The 17835-nt window shown below is 40.1% G+C and overlaps 1 protein-coding gene across 4 annotated transcripts in view; it reads left to right on the top strand.

Moving 5' to 3' along the window:
- Positions 1-17835, top strand: part of elfn1a (extracellular leucine-rich repeat and fibronectin type III domain containing 1a) — a 185466-nt gene that overhangs the window by 120253 nt on the left and 47378 nt on the right. For all 4 annotated transcript variants that reach the window (XM_029123120.2, XM_010874588.4, XM_034294913.1 and 1 more), the window contains exon 2: positions 14530-14625. The gene's annotated coding sequence lies outside the window, so the exon portion shown is untranslated. The remainder of the gene's footprint in view (positions 1-14529; positions 14626-17835) is intronic.

Below are 17835 nucleotides of genomic sequence, written 5' to 3'. Positions count from 1 at the left end.
TTTCCTCTTTTAAGTTTCATCAATGTTGAATATTTGGATGGGCGTGCATTAACAGTCTCGGGGAGCTCGGCTGGATAACTGTTCACTTTCACTCATTGCCTTGGAGAATTGGATAAGGATGTGATAGAAGGACAGGGTATTTTTCTCACGTCTGTCGAGAAGGTAGGAGGTGGTGTCTTGTAACATAAGCTTGTTAACCATACTCCTGAAGCAGAGCACTTGGCCCGCTACATTCCTTCCTGCAGAGAGTGTGTGCGCAGGGGGCTTGTTCAACACAGCCCTAATGATTTGTGCAGGCCAAATATCAGCCACCCTCGACATGCCTCCCCCCTCCCCCCACCCCCCCCTTAACTCAACACTTAAACTAGTGAGGTGAAATAGGAGAAAGACAGATTGGGTCATATCCTTATTTTGGATGCCCAAGGAATGTGCACACCACACACATAATTAATTACTGTAGTCAATTTAGTCAAGCCCCGCAAACCATACCGTTGGTTAATCCTCTTCCAGTGCTTTCCGATAAATCTTTTCCTGTTTGTGAATTTTTGGAGGGCTCGTTTTGTTGTGCATTTTGTGCACTACTACCAGGTATGGCCAACATGGATGGGCCTAGAGCCACGATGCTTTGATCGCATTATATTCACAATTACAGTGTGAGCGGACCTAAATGGGGCTGGCTCAGTGTATAGAAGCCCACCCTCATCGTTGGTCAATGATTTGTATCCTTCACAGGCCAATCCCTTCCTTCAAATCGCAGTACGTGACTTGAAATTCCACACGCCTTAGGGAGTCACTGTTCACAAGCGAATAAGAAGATATTTGCTTCTATGGGGCCGTAGCAAATTATTCTATGGCATTGTGCTGTCTGACACAATGCATACGCATGCCAATGTCACCACAAGTTCATTTTCGATTAAAGACACTTGCTATTTGTTCTTCGCGTCTAGAAGGCATTTTCTTTTTCAGTATGTCCAATTTGCTGGGATTAATATTGTTCTCAGACAAAGAGAGAAGCAATACGATTCTGCACTGTTATGTAGTGGCTCCAGGGCTCATTGTCCCCACAATTCCACTGAATTCCACTGCTATTGGTACTGATGACAATGCTTATCTCCATCTACACTACTTAAAAAATGTAAATTTAACTTAAATCAGACATATGAAGGAAATATATTAAAGATCAACATCTTTACTGTACGTTGTGAAATTCGCTGTAAACGGTCAACAGAAACCAAAATCCCCAACCGATTGAGGGCTGGATTCAAACTCACACCAAAAATGTAAGTAAACAATTGAAATCACAAACTGTTCCAACTTGCGTGAACACCCTCCAGGAGTCGGTTTCTGACAGTTTGGCCAGAAACATGCACACCAGTAGCCCGCTGGAGGTCATTTTGTAGGGCTCTGACAGTGCTCCTTCTGTTCCTCCTTGCACAACGGAGCAGATACTGGTCCTGCTGTTGGGTTGATGCCCTTCTAGAGCCCTGTCCAGCTCTCCTCATGTAACAGCCCATCTCCTGGCATCTCCTCCATGCTCTTGAGAGCACTCAGCAAACCTTCTTGCGATGGCGGGTATTGATGTGTCATCCTGGAGAAGCTGTACTACCTGTGCAACCTGAATATGCTGCAGATCCCATACTACCAGTAGTGACAAGGACACTAGCAAAACACAAAACTAGAGAAGAATCAGTCAGAAAGGATTAGGAGAGAGCAATTGTCTGTAGCCACCACCTGCAAAACCATTCCTTTTTTGGGGGTTGTCTTGCTGTTGCCTGTCCAGTGCACTTATTGTCACTTTCATTTGCAACAAAACAGGTCACATTGATTCACACTTGCTAATGCTTCCCCACTGGACAGATTGATGTCCCTGAAGTTTAATTGACTTGGTGTCATACTGTGATGATTAAGTGTTCCCTTAATTTTTTTGTGCAGTGAATTTCTAGCAGGGATAATTGTGGTGCACTGCAGACCTCTAATGTCAACTTTGGGTGTAAGTGATTGGACAATCTGCATTGATGTGCCTCCATACATGTTGCCATTCTTTTCAGTGTAATCTACATTTCAGTGAGATGTTTGAGTTATGGACAGTCTGAGTTTGATGCAGGTATCAGGCTTTGCTGTATCCTTCAAAGATACCCATGAGAACTGGAGATAATTAGCCTCACTTTTGTTTTGTGCTCATGATTAGCCGGGTAAAGTGCTCCAGCCCTATAGCAGGGATTACAAAGGAAAGTAATCTTCCTCATGGAAAAAAGATACATAAATAGTATGTGTTACTTGATATGTTTCATTAATAACTGACTACTGAGAGCTGGTTAAAAATAGATGTTCTTCAGGCTGTTTTATTGTGATGAAAAATGCATCAGGCACAGAGTACTCGTTTCGTGGTGTTGTGTTCTAGTTTGAATGGGTAATCTAATAATTATTTTAACATGACTTGAAAAAACCCTCAGACAACGAGGTCAGTCGTTTTGTTCAGTGTGTTGGCTTGGGGTGTTTCAGAGGTTAACCGGTGAATGCATAGGACAGTAGCTTTAATTGCACTCAAACTGAAGATCAGCTCATCTCAGATCTGGTTATTGCTTCCATTGATAATAGTGTGCAATCCATTTTCTAAAACCTGTTCCTTCGAACGCATTTGCGTCTCCATGTGTCTTCATTTTCGCTGTATTGGAAGTACATAATATTGGATGAATCCTTTCTTTTCCTGAAAAGAACCTCTATCCCTTAGGGCTTCCATAGTACATTCCTTTTTGTGGTTCCCGAAGCAATTCTAGAGTACCAGCATACAATGGATTTCCATTCAACTCCATATCTTTTGAAGCTCCAGAGAAAAGCTGCTCAATGCAACAATAGCACGAGAGTATAAAATAAATAAATAAATAAGCAGTGTGCCTGTTATACTGTCATGTTAATCTTTCCACCCTACATATCCAGTATAATAACAAATTACTGCCTGTGCCACTCATTATGGCCCTTTAGAAATCTCTATGAAGATGCTCCTGGTGAATGATCCTTGAGAGCAGAAACAGGCAAGGTAGTACATTAATCTCTTTGTCACATCTATGAGTATGACGCCATTCTTAGGAGCACATTACTATTCAGACATAGAGCCTACCTAAAGAGGCAAAGATCAGCTACTAAATGAATAATTCCTCTGGCAAAGTACACAGAGAAAAAAACCAGAGCGTGTGTCATTTAATAGCTTCCCCTAGCGTTCTTCAGTGCACCAACAGGCATGTTGTTGCCTCTCACTCCTTTTTATTTTAGGACAGAACAGTCATGTTCACAACTACTCATACCACAATGCTCCATTAACATAGATGTTGCCAAATATTATGAACCTGTGTCTTAAATTCAACCTTGCGTAGATGTGCTCTTCTAACGGGTTAGTGTTAAGTGTACAACTTCCAGGTGCTGTAACATTAAGCACGACATTTGTTATGTTGCCAGGTTAAAGCATTAACTTTAAATAATGGAATGGTGAGCAGACATATTGAAGATGAAAAGCTTCTATTGTGCGGTGTTTATTCCGTACCGTGATTCTTTGTAGAACAGTAGAACAGATTTGAATGTACTCATGACATGTTGAGATGGTCAGATGACTGTTGTGTGAATGCTCTATTTTCAATCGGCGGGTGGTAAGATGAACATCCATAACATAAACGACGCAGGTCTTGATTTATTGCAGCGGCTTCAATCTTTTTGATTTCAGCATTCGTCTGAGCATCAATATTTGTAAATAAATAAATAAATAACATGCAACATAATAAGATTTTATTATATCGGGTCCTCAATGTATTACACAGTGCCCAATGCACTACACCAACTTCAAATAGGATGATGCTGAATCAATGTAGTTAGTCACCTCACCATTACAGCTGGTCCTGAGGATTAACCTTGTAATTAGAACATTTTATTCAAGCTGAAGTTGCCTCTCTAATTTCACACCAAAACGCAAAATAAAGAACTTTTAACACTGTTCTTCTCCGATATTTCCTGAGGTTCTTCCTTTAACTACGGTCTTTTTAATTATTTAGCATGATATTATGATTCATTTCTGGCTTATTAGCATTTTAGTGGTTGGTTAAATGAGATTGCCTGAAGATTTTAGCTCCCAGTGGACAGATGCATTTTCTCACTAGACAAGTGTGGTATGTGCTTCAGTTTAAATTCTTTTCTCACACCAGTTTCAGTAGACCAATTACTGATGACATTTTAGAGTACACAAGCTTATGCAATAATTCTACATTCTGTACCTTCAAAATATAATTTTGTTTGTAAATCCATTCGGTTTGAAATGTGTTTGGAAAGGCAAGATACAGTTTAGATGGCTTGATGATACATACTGCATACAGTGCCATTCAAAAGTTTGGACACACTTGCCCAATGAAGTGAATATGTGTGTTTAAATCTTTGTCAGGTACTGTATGCGTTTTGGGCATTTGTTTAATTTGAAGGATTTTGAGGCCTTTTGCCTTGCTGTATGTAGGTCCTTCAGAAAACACGTAGTCTTTCAGTCTCCCTACAGGGAACTAACAGTGTGGCTTCTCTTTTCCATACCTCCAGGTCTAACGGAGATACTGACTCACTCAGATGTGAAATCAAGTTTACAGAAACAAGCTCTGTTTTTCCTACCTGGATCTTGAGCATAGCCCAACAAAGTAAAAATCCAACAAATAGCTGCCTGGGAATATTATCCTATGGTCTTCCCTGCAATCAGTCTTCCCACCCAAACTTAATCGTCTGCATCCATTGTTTTTAGATTATTCACAGGCAGAGGTTGGTCGCATTGCACCACAACAGATATCTCTATAGTCACTTTTCAATCCAACTGATGATTCATTGTGCGGTCTAAATATTTCCTTGGGGTACTTAATCATTGTGTCATGTTATAAATTGCTTGCTTTAGTTTCCCGTCATGTGGAGGCTGTTCTTTACCATACTGCGCCCCTGTGGAGATTGTCTATGCGTAATCCCTGTGTGTGTGGCTCCTGCCTCTCTGTGCTCCAAGCTTATGCACCCAGCCCATCACTGAGAAGCATCAGGGAGATGCTCATGAATGCACAAGGGAAACCGTGCATGGTTTTTCTCTTAAAATAGCCTCCAAGAGACCCAGCCACATGAGGCGAAGCCCTTGGACTTCTCTAAAGGCGGTCTTCCTTTAAAGACACTTTCCATCATCCTCATGCTTTCACTGTACGTTACTGTGCCTCTGTATGTAGCGCTGCATCTGTCTCCGTCTCTCTGCCTTTTGTGAATATTCCCTTGGAATTAGGCTCTCGTACTCTTGTACAAAAAGCCCCCGCACTTAGCAATTCACTTTCTTCTTCTGCAAAGCTTTTATGAGCCTCCGGCCTTTTTTCATACCTGGAAGATTATTATAGTTTGTATCTCATATCTGTATGTATTTTCTGCAAATCACACGTCAATGTGATTGCTTTGTGTTGGGCCAAAATGTGATATATTCAGTTCTATACATACAGTTCTATACATACTGTTCTATACATACAGTTCTATACATACCGTTCTATGCACACCGTTCTATACATACCGTTCTATACATACAGTTTACATTAATTGGTCAGAGAATAATTTCTTCCCATTATTAATTTAATTCCCAGGGAACAAGTGCTGTTTCAGATTTATTTGGATGGATTCATCCGTCCATTCTATTCTGTAATCGCCTCATCCCTTTGCTGTTGTTTCCTTTGTAATTTCATACCATTGGGAAGCACATTGAGGCCAGAGAGGACTTTTGTCTACAGTACCACCCCTATATTGCGCCAAAGTGTTACATATACAGTATGGGAATACACAGTACAGTTTGTAATAGTTGAAGGTTGGATTTCCACAGCCCCAGTTTCAGGTGTCTTTACAATTGACATTAATTTCACATTTTATATTCCTTTTATGTTAGCTTTGTCATTTCCTTTTTTTTGGAATGTAATTCCCGGCCATAACTTCATTCCAGTAGCCGACCATACATACCCAAACAAAGACAAGATATTAAAGTGGCCGTCTATAATCCCTTTCATAACTTGTGTGGCCGATTATAATGCAGTCTGTGTATGTTGGCAGACATAGCGTTACACTTTATATGCAGCGTCTTTAGCAATAATTTATTAATGGGCTAGAAAATTCAGCCCCGTACTCATGGGGGACCATGATTAACTTGGAGACAATAATGCCTAAGGACTTCGCTAATCGCTTGTAGCAATGCCCTGTAATATTGATATTATTATCGTGAATTGAGACATGGTGTCCAGACTGTCCTTAATAATTAATTCATTAGTATGTTAACAGTATTAACGGTATTTCAGAAGGTCCCATACAGGCTATGTCTACACTTCCATGTGACTTCAAGTTCGGAATACAAATATTGCATTAAAAACACTGGTGTGAGTTACTAGCAAAGTTAGGGAAAGGGTTTTAAGGTTAGAGATAGGATGTGGGTTAAGGTTCGGGTTAGTGTTAGTGTTAGTAGAATAAAGTGACACCGACTTAACTGCAATAACAGTGAAATAAAAAAACAAGAAACACTCAGGTATGGCTTCCATTCAATGGAATCCAATTTGCGATTAAGTCCCTGCTTCATCGAGACAATTCCCATTGGACTCGAACAGGTGATATCAAGATATGTGTCTTCTGAAACATATCAGAAGCCTATTTGGCAGGATTCAAACCCTGGTCTGATAATGACACAGCTACCTGTGGAGCAATAGACTTTACCGCTGAGCTTTTTAGGCCTTCTCTATGAAACATTTCTGATTTCACTCTTTCCTGGCAAAATGTACTTGTCGGGTCTGTGTGAAATGCCAGCTGGACAAGCAGCTTTTAATGAAACATACTGCGCCTGTGTTCACTGATTAGGCCTCCAGTCTTTATAGTGGAGAAGACATTTTCACACATTGCTGTAGATGCCCCAAATGTTAACCCATGTTGCCAACCGAACAGTCAGCATTACTGAAAATTCCCCTTGTTATCTTTGAAGAAAACAATGTCTGGACGGTTTGTTGTTGCTTGCTGTGGCTGTGATTTTACTTTGCAGGCTACGATGAAGTCTGCTTCCACTGGTTCGGTTTTTATTAGATTCAGCAACAGCTTGAACATAATCACTTCCAAAAACTTTAGGCTATATATATATATAACTAATTTCAGTTAACAAATGTTCAAAAAACTGTTGATAAGCAACTGCTTGCTGAGATTAGAGTTAGGGTAAGGGTTAAGTTTAGGAATAGGATTTTACTTGTAGTCAATATGTAGAGCATCTACAGACACACTTTTGGAATAAAGTAATGCGCATATTTATTCTTGCTTACCAAAAAAAAGCCCGATACTAGCTGGCTTATTATTTACTGGAGCAGTCATTAAATAAAAAACAAACAAACATTAAATTAGACCGCACCCCCAGATCCAATGAGTTAGCTAGACAAGGTAACAAAGGGATGATATTACTGGCATGGCTAAGTGCCAATCAGAATTATTTCTTTGTTTTTTTTTTTACTTCTAAATGTGACATTACTACATCACCCTACTTCCCCTCCTAAGATTATAAGTGCATTCCCAGCATTTAACCCCAGGTCCCGGGCCACGCTGCTGGCAGTCACGGTGGTAGTATGGAGGGGGAGTGATGTCTGGGGTGATGACATGCTTTGACCCCTCCTCCCATTGCAGCCGGGCCTTATTATCTTCCCCCTTTGCCACAGTTTGGAAAATGCTTACTGGCGTCTGAATATAGCATGGGAAAAAGGGAAATCCGTGTTCAGAATACAAACAGTGCGTTAACTATCGAGTGTTTCCGCTGCCTGATTCTTTCATGCCTCACTGTCTCGGAGGAACGTGTGCTACAGTGGGGAGAACAGTTCTATACATACTGTTCTATACATACAGTGGGGAGAAGTATTTGATACACTGCTGATTTTGCGGGTTTTCCTACTTACAAAGCATGTAGAGGTCTGTAATTTTTATCATAGGTACGCTTCAACTGTGAGAGACGGAATCTAAAACAAAAATCCAGAAAATCACATTGTATGATTTTTAAATAATTAATTGGCATTTTATTGCATGACATAAGTATTTGATCACCTACCAACCAGTAAGAATTCTGGCTCTCACAGACCTGTAAGTTTTTCTTTAAGAAGCCCTCCTGTTCTCAACTCATTACCTGTATTAACTGCGCCTGTTTGAACTTGTTACTTGTATAAAAGATACCTGTCCACACACTCAATCAAACAGACTCCAACCTCTCCACAATGGCCAAGACCAGATAGCTGAGTAAAGACATCAGTAGGCAAGCAGCTTGGTGAGAAGGCAACCAATTGGCGCAATTATTAGAAAATGGAAGAAGTTCAAGATGACAGTCAATCTCCCTCGGTCTGGGGCAAGATCTCACTTCGTGGGGCATCAATGATCATGAGGAAGGTGAGGGATCAGCCCAGAACTACATGGCAGGACCTGGTCATTGACCTGAAGGGAGCTGGGACCACAGTCTTAAAGAAAACCATTAGTAACACACAGCGCACGCAAGGTCCCCCTGCTCAAGCCAGCACATGTCCAGGCCCGTCTGAAGTTTGCCAATGACCATCTGGATGATACAGAGGAGAAATGGGAGAAGGTCATGTGGTCTGATGAGACAAAAATAGAGCTTTTTGGTCTAAACTCCACTCGCTGTGTTTGGAGGAAGAAGAAGGATGAGTACAACCCCAAGAACACCATCCCAACCATGAAGCATGGAGGTGGAAACATCATTCTTTGGGGATACTTTTCTGCAAAGGGGACAGGACAACTGCACCGTATTGAGGGGAGGATGGATGGGGCCATGTATTGCGAGATCTTGGCCAACAACCTCCTTCCCTCATTAATAGCATTGAAGATGGGTCATGGCTGGATCTTCCAGCATGACAACGACCCGAAACACACAGCCAGGGCAACTAAGGAGTGTAAGAAGCATCTCAAGGTCCTGGAGTGGCCTAGCCAGTCTCCAGACCTGAACCCAATAGAACATTTTTGGAGGGAGCTGAAAGTCCGTATTGCCCAGCAACAGCCCCGAAACTTGAATAATCTGGAGAAGGTCTGTATGGAGGAGTGGGCCAAAATCCCTGTTGCAGTGTGTGCAAACCTGGTCAAGAACTACAGGAAACGTATGATCTCTGTAATTGCAAACAAAGGTTTCTGTACCAAATATTAAGTTCTGCTTTTCTGATGTATCAAATACTGATGTCATGCAATAAAATGCAAATTAATTACTTATAAATCATACAATGTCATTTTCTGGATTTTTGTTTTAGATTCCGTCACTCACAGTTGAAGAGTACATATGATAAGAATTACGGACTCCTACATGCTTTGTAAGTGGCAAAACCTTCAAAATTGTCAGTGTATCAAATACTTGTTCTCCCCACTGTATATGGTGAGGTTTTAACAGTTCTGAGCAACTGCGTCGGGAAACAAAGTGGACCACAGCAGGGCTATTTTGGTGTACATGCCCATGTGTGCCCTGGTCAGCAGCTGAGCAGTCATTCAGTCAGATCGGACCGAGCTGACGGCCAGCCTTCCAGTGCCTAGGGTCAGTGTGCCAGTGACGTGCTTTCTCTCGAAGACCATATGGGGCCTGCACCTCCTCCTGCGGTCCACTTCCCAACCGCTGCAGCCCCCCCCCCGAAACTTACGTCACAAATATGTCAGAACCCTGTCAAAGCCACACATATGGGTAGAGAATGGCATCGGCTTCTGTGCTAACATGGAGGTGGGGGGTGTGGGGTGGTGGGTGTGGTGGTTTCCCTTTAATGGTTTATGTGTGATGATGTGATCCCTGTTTACTTGTAATTCTGCATCATTGATTTTTACCAATATGCGCAGGAAACAGCAGTTACTTTCATATTGAAATCCCCCTGGTGTTTTGCGTTCTCGTCCATTAATATTTAATTCTCTGTTCGCTGTTTTTCCTCTCTGGAAAATAATGTCTTGATTTACTTTGGTGATTAATGACAGTGAAAACCCTTGTAGGCATGTGTTGTTTTTACTGTATGTGAATATTTGAGAGAACCTTGTATTCCCTCTAGGGTCTGAGCTGAGGGAAGGTTTTTCCAGTCCTGCACTGTAGGCTGGCTGGGGCAGCTGCAGGACCAACCCTGCCAAGGACACAGGGCTTCCCAGGCCTGTTCAATGCCATAAAATGGGTCATTGAACAGCTAAATGGAGTCATTATGATGAGTAATTAAAAGAATAGCGCTCAAGACTCCCCAAACTCTCCTCTCCTTTTGGTTCTTGGTTCCGCAGTCTTTCGGGTTTTTCATAGGCCCCGTCTGTGCTGTGTGGCAGCTGCCTCGGGGCTCTTAAACCATCACCTCTTTCAACGGAATGCAAATTGCATCCTTACTAACTGATTGAATGGCATTATCTATCGTCCTCGGATACATTTAAATTCTAGCTGTGTTTCAGATTTCCATTAGCTATTGTTCAACATTGCATTTTTTTTGCCTGTGTTTTTCACCAGATACTGCATGTTACGCAAACAGCGGCTCACAGGGAAGGGAAATAGAGAACAATTTTATTTAGACAAGAGTACTTATGTGAATACTGATAGCTCACTCATCTGAAGCTTGTGTTATTATGCTGGTATCAATATATATGTAGGTGTCTCTATGCTGGGACTTTCCATTCGTGCCGCATTGCATAGAGATTTCATGAATTGGATCATGCAAGCAAAAGTAAAGATACTGCAGGGCTATATATCATATTAAATTTAGCTAGCAAATTATGTAAACTGGGTACAAAGCATCAGTTTCTCATCATTGTCTTGTCTTCCAATAATATGATCAGAGAGAAGACCCATGTTCCCCCTGGACAGTGAGTACGGAAAATACTCATTGGGTTTATACGGGAAGCCATTTAGAGAGGAAAGAAAATTGAGTTTTGTTTAATTAGTACGAGCGGTTTGCTGATCACAGGCAGACTATGGCCAGAATCTGGTATACAGTATTGCATTAGCTTGTTCCTGTTAATTGAGCTTTATAGAGTGAATCAAAGCTATCCCTTGAATAAATAACTGTGCCCGTTGCCATGCTCATGAATTCATATGGGCGGCAATGATGGGTCATGTTTTGACGGTCACCCATCTAAAAGGCATTAATCAAGGCCACATGAGCCCTACTAACACCCATGACCCTTTTCTGAACCAAAACAAACAGTTGTGTGCTGTACACTGTACTAGTCCGACTAGATAATAGTTATTAAAAGATGCACTGGTAATTTGAAGGGAAACGCAAGAGTAAGTGTGTATATGAGTGTTTGGGTGTGTGTGTGTGTAAGGCAAGGCAAGGCAATTTTATTTATATAGCACATTTCATACACAATGGTCATTCAAAGTGCTTTACATAAATATCCATTTGACAGAGGAACTGTTACAGAAATAAGAAATAATAAAAACCATTAAGAATATAAAATCAAATACAGAACAGTGAAGAAATAAGAAAAATTAAAACCGTTAAGAATATAATGTCAAATACAGTTTAGAATAAAAAATATAATAAAATAAAGGACAGTGAAAACAGTCGGACGGACAGTGGCACAGTGCTCATTCATTAAATGCAAAGTAAAATAGATGTGTTTTGAGTCTGGATTTGAATGTGACTACTGTAGGAGCACATCTGATCTCTTCTGGAAGCTGGTTCCAGCTGCGACTGGCATAATAGCTAAAAGCAGACTCTCCTTGCTTAGAGTGAACCCTTGGTATTTCTAGCTGATGTGATCCTAATGATCTGAGTGTTCGTTTGGGTTTATATTCATTGAGCATATCTGCAATGTATTGAGGTCCTAGGCCCTTGAACGATTTATATACCAGTAGTAATACTTTAAAATCGATCCTATATGTAACTGGCAGCCAGTGTAAAGACCTGAGGACTGGTGTGATATGATCATATTTTCTGGTTCTGCTGAGAATCCTGGCCGCGGCGTTCTGTACGAGCTGCAACTGTCTTATGGTCTTTTTGGGAAGGCCAGTGAGGAGTCCATTACAATAATCCACCCTGCTGGTGATGAAAGCATGCACTAGTTTTTCTAAGTCTTGACTAGAAACAAAGCATCTAATTCTTGCAATATTTTTCAGATGATAGTATGCTGATTTAGTTATTGCTTTGACATGACTACTGAAGTTAAGGTCTGACTCTAGAGACACACCGAGATTCCTGACTTGATTTTTAGTTGTTTGACCTTTAGAGTGAAGGTACGCGTTCACCTTGAGAACTTCATCTTTATTTCCAAACGCAATAACTTCAGTTTTATCTTTGTTTAACTGAAGAAAGTTTTGGCACATCCAACTATTTATTTCATCAATGCATTGGAGCAGGGAGTCAATTGGGCTGTAATCGTTTGGCGATAGGGCTAAGTAGATCTGTGTGTCATCTGCATAGCTGTGATAAGAGATTTGGTTCTTTCTCATTATTTGGCTCATTGGGAGCATGTACAGGTTGAATAGGAGTGGCGCAAGAATTGAGCCTTGAGGAACTCCGCATGTCATGGACGTCCACTCAGACCTATGGTCTCCTATACTCACATAATACCCTCTTGCTTCTAAGTATGACCTGAACCATTTTAGGACTATCCCAGAGAGCCCCACCCAGTTTTCCAGCCTGTCTAGAAGTATGTTGTGATCGACAGTGTCAAATGCAGCACTGAGATCAAGTAGTATCAGCACTGATAATTTGCCTGAGTCAGTATTTAAGCGAATATCGTTTATTATCTTAATGAGCGCTGTCTCTGTGCTGTGATGCGGTCGGAAACCGGATTGAAAATTGTCAAAATATCCGTTTGAGCTTAAGAATTTGTTCAGCTGATTGAAGACAACTTTTTCAATGATCTTGCCTATGAAAGGAAGATTTGAGATCGGTCTATAGTTGTTTAATATGGTCTTATCCAGATTGCTCTTTTTCAGGAGGGGTTTGACAACACCAGTTTTCAGGGAGTTTGGGAAACTTCCAGAGAGAAGTGAGGCATTTACCACTTTTATGAGATCTACTTCTAAACAGTTTAACACACTTTTGAAAAAAGATGTGGGAAGTGCGTCAAGGGCACATGTTGATGTTTTAAGGTGTTGAACAGTTTCTTCCAAAACTTTGCAATCAATTTCTTCGAAATCAGACATAGTAACCACTTTCTCAGGTTGTGGTTGGATCTGTCTGACCCCAGCACTACTCGAGGATGTGCTGATCACCTTTCTGATATTATTGATTTTCTCAGAGAAAAAGAATGCAAACTCACTGCACTTGCTGTCTGAGAGCATTTCACTGGGAATCTGGCTTGGGGGATTTGTTAGTCTATCGACGGTAGCGAAAAGAATGCGAGTATTATTTAGATTTAGTGTATGAGTGTGTGTGTGTTATGCCTGAACTGCATCTGTTATCAGTGCAAACTTCTGCTGCTGATATTTGGGCCATGTTCACTGGTTGACAGTATGTGGCCTTCACATAAGTCAGTGGCTGAAGTGGGTAGTGAAGTACTGCTCTGTTTGAATGGCCATGGGCAGCATTTCTGTGTGGAGAGGGAGGTGTTATCTCTACTCCTACTGTAGGCACGCTACTATACAGAGACCATGTTGGATTTGTTGGCTCACATTAAGTATTACATTAAGTGTGTCCTTTTGGTTTATGTTTTCTTTCTTGTGTTGTACGTTATGACAAATTAATGTCGTCACATTAGTGTCATACAACAGTAACTAGCATGCATTCCAAAAAATTGCATAAAAACAGGATATACATCATGAAAAAGAGAAAATGTAAAAAGTAGGATAGAGGCTTCACGTGATCTTCAATTCATACAATATTGGGGGAGGAAATGAAGGGGGCACACGGGGCTGGGGGGGGGGGGGTTGGGTGTGGGTTGGGGGTGTGTAAGAAACATACATATTTGAATAAGTGAGGGATGCGAGGTGTATTGAAAGCAGGTGCCTCGACACAGGTGTGGAATTGACATTCCATCGTCTTAGGGTCATACATAAAAATGCCCAGATGCCCATTAGTTTTCGCTACCATGGCTAAACAAAGAGATAGAGACAATGGGGTGATTGTTGGGGATGTTTTGGCAGGTGTTTAAGACGGCAATGCCTCAGTCATCACATATCAACCCAACCGAACAACTACAAGAGATTTGGTAGTGGCACTTGAGACACCTTGTTCTATCAATAAAACAGAAGTTATGGAATTTCTCAATGAGGAATTGTAAGTCACCCCTCCATTCTAGCCAGCCGCTCGTAGACAGTACGTCAAGTCAAACTGAAGCTGTTCTGCTCGTTGTGGCTGCGGTCTAGGTTTCCTTTGTTTTGACTGTTATTTTGAAATGGCTCTCTGTCTTCATTTGGACAAGAAACATTCACTCAGAGATGTCTTTCTTTGTTTGGACAGATACCATCCATTCCCACATTGCACACAGCCATATGATTCATTCACGTGTTGCACTCTGTCATGTGTTCGATTGTTTGAAGAGCAGATAGGATCAGTTTGATTTACTTTATGATTATCTATGTTTCCCCAGAGGACCAGAATAAGTGTCCATGAGGATGGGACTGATGCTGCTGGAGGATCCCAGAGATGCTTTTACTCATCGGAGATATTAACCTAGATCGCAGAGGTAAGCTCATGACAGGCATGGATTTAACCTTAGCATGAGTCCCTACTGATGATTCACTCCCCTGTAATGGGAGTGTCCCTAATAGGATACCAGGGAATTTGTCACTAATCTAATGTTAAAAACATGGATAACCACTGTAGTGCTAACAGGACATGGAAACGGAATTATCAAACAAAAGAGAATACCCTCTAAATAAGTTTGCAAAAGGGAGGTGCATTACCAGAAAGTTTCACATTTTTACCAGTAAACTACCTGAATTTGGTATTTTTTATGGATCTCACCTAATCTTTTGCGAGACATCTAGTGGCCCATGTGGGTAATTCAGGTTATCACAGGTGTCTGTAATTTCCTCTCTCTAAATAAGATTGTTTAAAATTATTTATAATAGTATTTTAGACAATACATCCTTGATCTCCTATGACCTTCTATGTAGAACTCATTACATTCCACTGATACAAGGCCTGTGAGTTTAAGAGAGTGAAACAAATTACATGCACATGTTTTTGCAGGACACACATTTTGGACTCTTAATATGTTGTTGTTAGACAAACCCTTTTGGCAACAGTTCAGGATCTACCGTTGTTTCACAGCCACTGTTAATCACGCTCATAGTTGGTACAGTTTATTAACATGCAGAATAAACAGACCAATCAGATTTTCAAAGTTTGTAGCTCAAACACACAATGCTGGCATGTCCACATACATTTTTTGGTGTCTACTAGGTGGTAGATATGAAAGTAAAGCTAGTTGCATGATACCATTGTTGATTAGTTCCTTTTTTAATGCTATAATATGGAAGACTCTGTTCCCTTTAAAGTATAGCAATAACACACAATGAAGATAATAAAAGCTACTTAAATATAAAATTATAAACCACAACTTAGTGGCTAGACCGTGTGTCTTTAAAACAAGGTGTTACTCCTTTTTTATATAAATTAACGTAAAAAAATATGGACATATGGAAATACAATACTGTATTTTATCACTGCATTATGCTTACAGTATTTCAAGTATAAACTGCCACCATTATCATGGATGACACAATGTTATGTTTATTACCAAAATGACTCAAGACTCCAAAAACCTTGGTAAACTACAGTAGCATTTTAACCCTAATTCTAAATTAGGGTTAAAATGCTACTGTTAATATGCAGCTTGTAAATACATAACAAATAACAAATACCCAAGTTCAAATGGGTTTTAAAATTAGTATATTTCTAATGTCATTATCTAGGTTCATCTACATTGTTATAAAGGGCTGAGTGCAAGCAATCTTAAAATTGAGACTGCTAAAAAAGAGATTGCATAGTGAATTAAAAAGATGCCATCAGTAAATTATTTTGTGCAATATTCCCTAGAAGACAGTACTGTGAACATAACTATGAACTCAACTGTGTAGTGAAACATGGGGACATTATCAATTGTCATATTATCAGGTTTTTAGTATTTGAACTGAAGGGCTGTGAAGAATGAACAGCGTAGTCTGAGGGTAGCAGACTTTACTTACTTTACTGTAAAGAGCAATCTTTCCTGAGCTAATAGGCCAACCCATTAATGTTGGTAGAACACAACAATGGATGGGTTACTCTCATGCTAAATAGAAAATCTTTAGACTCATTGTGCATTTTTCGCTAAAATCTGTCCTTCATGTTAAGTCATTTTTACCTGTCACAGTATTTAAACTGGAGCAAAAATTGACAATGTTTTCTTTTAAGGTGCAATATGTAAGATTTTTACTGTACTACGAGCACAAAAACAAGCACAGATGACCAGTATAATGTACTGTAGTTAATGCACTATACATAAAATGTCCTACAAAATGAAGCAGAGTGACTCACTATTGCCCATTCTAATATAACTAATAAAACACAGAACCTAAAGTGAATACATACTGTACATACATATTATGAAAATTAATCAATCCCATTTTGTGTTGTGATCATAAGATCATTCCTTATCAAAAAATAACAAAAGCATAAGGGGTTGTTTCAGTCTGCTAGATAGTCATTCATCAACACAACAGGGGTGTTCTTGTATAATGTACTCCAAGGGTGTGTCAAGTTTAATAATACACATTTCACATTTAAATATTTTAGCAGACACCATTATGTAGATCAACTTTGTCATTGCACTCATCTTGTTTGTTTGTTTAGGAAGTACTTCGGGAAGTGCTAGGTATGAATCTCCTTTGTTTGTTTAGGAACTGCTTAAGGAAGTGCTAGGTGTTAATCTCTTTGTGTTTGTATAGGAAGTGGTTTGGGAAGTGCTTGGTATGAATCACTTTGTGTTTGTATTGGAAGTGCTTTGGGAAGTGTTTGGTATGAATCTCTTTGTGTTTATTTAGGAAGTGCTTCAGGAAAGTGCTGGGCATGAATCTCTTTTGTTTGTATAGGAATTGCTTCGGGAAGTGCTTGGTATGAATCTCTTTTGTTTGTTTAGGAAGTGCTTTGGGAAAGTGCTTGGTATGAATCTCTTTTGTTTGTATAGGAAGTGCTTCAGGAAAGTGCTTGGCATGAATATTTTTTGTTTGTTTTGGAATTGCTTCGGGAAGTGCTTGGTATGAATCTCTTTTGTTTGTTTAGGAATTGCTTCGGGAAGTGCTTGGTATGAATCTCTTTTGTTTGTATAGGAAGTGCTTCGGGAGGTGCTTGGTATGAATATCTTTTGTTTGTTTAGGAAGTGCTTCGGGAAGTGCTTGGTATGAATTTCTTTTGTTTGTTTAGGAAGTGCTTTGGGAAAGTGCTTGGTCTGAATCTCTTTGTTTTGTTTAGGAAGTGCTTCGGGAAAGTGCTTGGTATGGATCTCTTTTGTTTGTATAGGAAGTGCTTCAGAAAAGTGCTTGGCATGAATTTCTTTTGTTTGTTTAGGAATTGCTTCATGAAAGTGCTTGGTATGAATCTCTCTTTTGTTTGTATAGGAAGTGCTTCTGGAAAGTTCTTGGTATGAATCTCTTTTGTTTGTTTAGGATGTGCTTCGGGAAAGTGCTTGGTATGAATCTCTTTTGTTTGTGTAGGAAGTGCTTTGGGAAGTGCTTGGTATGAATCTCTTTTGTTTGTATAGGAAGTGCTTCGGGAAGTGCTTGGTATGAATTTATTTTGTTTGTATAGGAAGTGCTTCTTGAAAGTGCTTGGTATGAATCTCTTTTGCTTGTTTAGGAAGTGCTTCGGGAAGTGCTTGGTATGAATATATTTGTGTTTGTTTAGGAAGTGC

Source organism: Esox lucius, chromosome 11 (assembly GCF_011004845.1).
Source record: "Esox lucius isolate fEsoLuc1 chromosome 11, fEsoLuc1.pri, whole genome shotgun sequence".
NCBI classification, from domain to species: domain Eukaryota; kingdom Metazoa; phylum Chordata; class Actinopteri; order Esociformes; family Esocidae; genus Esox; species Esox lucius.
This window is presented reverse-complemented; position numbering and strand designations above follow the sequence as displayed.